The sequence below is a fragment of the Babylonia areolata genome, chromosome 35, assembly GCF_041734735.1.
Source record: "Babylonia areolata isolate BAREFJ2019XMU chromosome 35, ASM4173473v1, whole genome shotgun sequence".
NCBI classification, from domain to species: domain Eukaryota; kingdom Metazoa; phylum Mollusca; class Gastropoda; order Neogastropoda; family Buccinidae; genus Babylonia; species Babylonia areolata.
The window spans coordinates 10,089,748-10,094,747 of record NC_134910.1 but is presented as its reverse complement, the minus strand read 5'-3'; the positions used below and the strand labels follow the sequence as shown (position 1 = coordinate 10,094,747).

The 5,000-nt window shown below is 40.4% G+C and overlaps 1 protein-coding gene across 4 annotated transcripts in view; it reads right to left on the bottom strand.

The window, feature by feature from the left end:
• Window positions 1-5,000, bottom strand: part of LOC143277891 (transcription factor 12-like) — a 245,656-nt gene that overhangs the window by 77,684 nt on the left and 162,972 nt on the right. The window lies entirely within an intron of this gene.

Here is a 5,000-nt window from a genome sequence, read left to right as displayed (position 1 = left end):
TTTAAAAACTTCCACGGACACATCTTCAACAATTGTTCCCAGAACAATATTGCTGATGTGAAAGGCAGATAAAGATTTTTTTAAATTAAAAAACAAAAACAAAAAAAAACACCAACATTCCCTCTAATTCCGTAAGTCGAGTCAGTGTTCACAAGAAATATCACATCCACTTACTGTGTTTACTAGAAATATTCAACCCACTGACTTGCGTTCACAAGAAATATCAGACCCACTAACTGTGTTTACAAGAAATATTCAACCCACTGACTGTGTTCACAAGAAATATTCAACCCACTGACTCTGTTTACCAGAAATATTCAACCCACTGACTGTGTTCACAAGAAATATTCAACCCACTGACTGTGTTTACAAGAAATATTCAACCCACTGACTGTGTTCACAAGAAATATTCAACCCACTGACTGTATTCACAAGCAATATCAGACCCACTAACTGTGTTTTCAAGAAATATTCAACCCACTGACTGTTCACAAGAAATATTCAGTCCACTGACTAACTGTGTTCACAAGAAATATTCAGCCCACTGTGTTCACAAGAAATATTCAACCCACTGACTGTTCACAAGAAATATTTAACCCACTGTGTTCACAAGAAATATTCAACCCACTGACTGTGTTCACAAGAAATATCAGACCCACTGTGTTCACAAGAAATATTCAGTCCACTGACTAACTGTGTTCACAAGAAATATTCAGCCCACTGTGTTCACAAGCAATATCAGACCCACTAACTAACTGTGTTCACAAGAAATATTCAACCCACTGACTGTTCACAAGAAATATTTAACCCACTGACTGTATTCACAAGCAATATCAGACCCACTGACTGTGTTCACAAGAAATATTCAACCCACTGACTGTATTCACAAGAAATATCAGACCCACAAACTGTGTTCACAAGAAATATTCAGTCCACTGACTAACTGTGTTCACAAGAAATATTCAGTCCCACTGACTGTGTTCACAAGAAATATTCAGTCCCACTGACTGTGTTCACAAGAAATATTCAACCCACTGACTGTGTTCACAAGAAATATTCAACCCACTGACTGTGTTCACAAGAAATATTCAACCCACTGACTGTGTTCACAAGAAATATTCAACCCACTGACTGTGTTCACAAGAAATATTCAGCCCACTGTGTTCACAAGCAATATCAGACCCGCTAACTAACTGTGTTCACAAGAAATATTCAACCCACTGACTGTTCACAAGAAATATTCAACCCACTGACTGTGTTCACAAGAAATATTCAACCCACTGACTGTATTCACAAGCAATATCAGACCCACTAACTGTGTTCACAAGAAATATTCAACCCACTGACTGTGTTCACAAGAAATATCAGACCCACTAACTGTGTTTTCAAGAAATATTCAGTCCACTGACTAACTGTGTTCACAAGAAATATTCAACCCACTGACTGTGTTCACAAGAAATATTCAGTCCACTGACTAACTGTGTTCACAAGAAATATTCAGTCCACTGACTAACTGTGTTCACAAGAAATATTCAGTCCACTGACTAACTGTGTTCACAAGAAATATTCAGTCCACTGACTAACTGTGTTCACAAGAAATATTCAGTCCACTGACTAACTGTGTTCACAAGAAATATTCAGCCCACTGTGTTCACAAGCAATATCAGACCCACTGACTGTGTTCACAAGAAATATTCAGTCCACTGACTAACTGTGTTCACAAGAAATATTCAGTCCACTGACTAACTGTGTTCACAAGAAATATTCAGCCCACTGTGTTCACAAGCAATATCAGACCCACTGACTGTGTTCACAAGAAATATTCAACCCACTGACTGTGTTCACAAGAAATATTCAGTCCACTGACTAACTGTGTTCACAAGAAATATTCAGTCCACTGACTAACTGTGTTCACAAGAAATATTCAGCCCACTGTGTTCACAAGCAATATCAGACCCACTGACTGTGTTCACAAGAAATATTCAACCCACTGACTCTGTTTACAAGAAATATTCAACCCACTGACTGTCTTCACAAGAAATATTCAACCCACTGTGTTCACAAGAAATATTCAACCCACTGACTGTGTTCACAAGAAATATTCAACCCACTAACTGTGTTCACAAGAAATATTCAGTCCACTGACTAACTGTGTTTTCAAGAAATATTCAACCCACTGACTGTGTTCACAAGAAATATCAGACCCACTAACTGTGTTCACAAGAAATATTCAGTCCACTGACTAACTGTGTTCACAAGAAATATTCAGTCCCACTGACTGTGTTCACAAGAAATATTCAACCCACTGACCTGTGTTCACAAGAAATATTCAGTCCACTGACTAACTGTGTTCACAAGAAATATTCAGTCCCACTGACTGTGTTCACAAGAAATATTCAGTCCCACTGACTGTGTTCACAAGCAATATCAGACCCACTGACTGTGTTCACAAGAAATATTCAGTCCACTGACTAACTGTGTTCACAAGAAATATCAGACCCACTAACTGTGTTCACAAGAAATATTCAACCCACTGACTGTATTCACAAGCAATATCAGACCCACTGACTGTGTTCACAAGAAATATTCAACCCACTGACTGTGTTCACAAGCAATATCAGACCCACAAACTGTGTTCACAAGAAATATTCAGTCCACTGACTAACTGTGTTCACAAGAAATACTCAACCCACTGACTGTGTTCACAAGAAATATCAGACCCACTGTGTTCACAAGAAATATTCAACCCACTGACTGTGTTCACAAGAAATATCAGACCCACTGACTGTGTTCACAAGAAATATCAGACCCACTGTGTTCACAAGAAATATTCAGTCCACTGACTGTGTTCACAAGAAATATTCAGTCCACTGACTGTGTTCACAAGAAATATCAGACCCACTGACTAACTGTGTTCACAAGAAATATTCAACCCACTGACTCATTCTCGGCCAGAAGCTGCATAAACCAACTAAAACAAGTTCAACTTTTACAATTTGAAATGTCACACGACTAAACTTCTCCCCCCCCCCACCCCCCACCCCCCTCCCTCCTCCCCACATCTCTCTCTCTCTCTCTCTCTCTCTCTCTCCATACATACATACGCCTTTCTTGGGTGGTAACGATTCTGTTCAGATAATAGCAAAGTAAACACACAACCTTCAGTGTAAGTAATCTATAAATGAAGACTGCGAACACATAAAAAAAAATTGTAGAGCGTGCTTTCAAAACAGTGGTTACTGTCGGTTCAATGATGATACTGACAAAGCAGAAGTCTCGAATGAAGTCTGGTGTTTGTTGAGGTTTTCGTTTGTTTGGTTTTTTTGTGTGGGTTTTTTTTTGTGTGTGTGTGTTTTTTTTTTAGACTTCACTGTTTAAAACAGGCGACCGCCTCCACATTAAAAACAAACTAATAAATAAACATGGTTGAAGGTTCTATGGTTTTCTGACTGACCCTAAAAAACAGGATTATTTCGGTAGAAATGGTGGTAGCGAAACCATCGCTTTATGGTTATATATTTTTCCCCGATGTGCGTGGGCACACGCGCGCGCGCGCGCACACACACACACACATACGGAGAGAGAGAGAGACAGACAGACAGACAGACAGAGACAGAGAGGAAAACAGAGAGACAGAGACAGACAGAGAGCCAAAAAGGTACTTGCAACAGCCTAATCAAGATCAGCTATTTCAGAGACGTAACTGGCTAAAATAAAATAATATAAAAATTATTTTTTTAAAAAATGAATCAAAAATCAAAATCATAACGATGACAATATATAATATCTTACTACTGTAGCCACATGTCAACTACGTTTTTTTTTTTCTCAAGCAACATTCCTCCGCATAAATTATATCTCTTACTGTGGGAGATTATAAAAAATAAATAAATAAACGAACAAACAATTAAATAAATATATATAAAAAAACCACCACATAATCGAATCATATCTTCTTTCAGGAAAAAAAAAACCCGCACAGAACAACAACAACAACAACGACGACGACGTTTCAAAGCTTTTCACCGGAAAGAAACGAGTTGTTTTGTTGTTGTTTTGTTGTTGTTTTCCAAACAACACTACTGCCTTCATCCCTCTACGGTATATCAACCCTCACACACACACATTATGTAATTAGTAAAAAGTCCATGCAGGTCCTCTTGAGTAAATAAACAAAATCCAACCTTCACAGCAGAACACACATAACTTCATGTCACCACTACCACCACCACCATCTCTCCTCCTCCTCCTCCTCTTCTTCTTCCTCCTCCTCCTCCTCCTTCTTCCTCACAGTCACCAACACAAACCAATAACACAAAAGCACAAGCACGAAAAGTCTCCACACAACCTGAACAACGACGACAACGACGACCGCATCCACCACTACCACCACAAAGCCATCACCACCACCACCACCACCACCACCCCAACAAACAACGAACGAACGAACGAACGACCGACCGACCTGGGATGTAATGGGACGGGATGGGGGGATAGAGGAGGAGGTTGTGTGTGTGTGTGTGTGTGTGTGTGTGACTCTGTGCGTGTGTGTGTGTGTGTGTGTAGGTGTGTGTGTGTGTGACTCTGTGTGTGTGTGTGTGACTCTGTGTGTGTGTGTGTGTGTCTACACCGTTCCCACCCCAACATACATACACACACACCGACACACACACACACACACACCAACACACACACACACACACACCAACACCGACACACACATACACACACACAGAGACAAAGACACGTACACATACACACGGGGACCCGTGTACTGTGTGTTGCCTGGGCCCCCTTACAACTCTAAAAACCCAGGGATTCATCCAGGCCAGAAAATGCACATAAAGGCACACTTCATTTCCAATCAATACTTGGGGGGTTCTGTGTGTGTGTGTGTGTGTGTGTGTGTGTGTGTGTGTGTGTGTGTGTGTGTGTGTGTGTGTTTGAGAGAGAGAAGGGAGGAAGAGGGGTGGGGGGAAGAGAGTGAGAGGAGGAGGAAG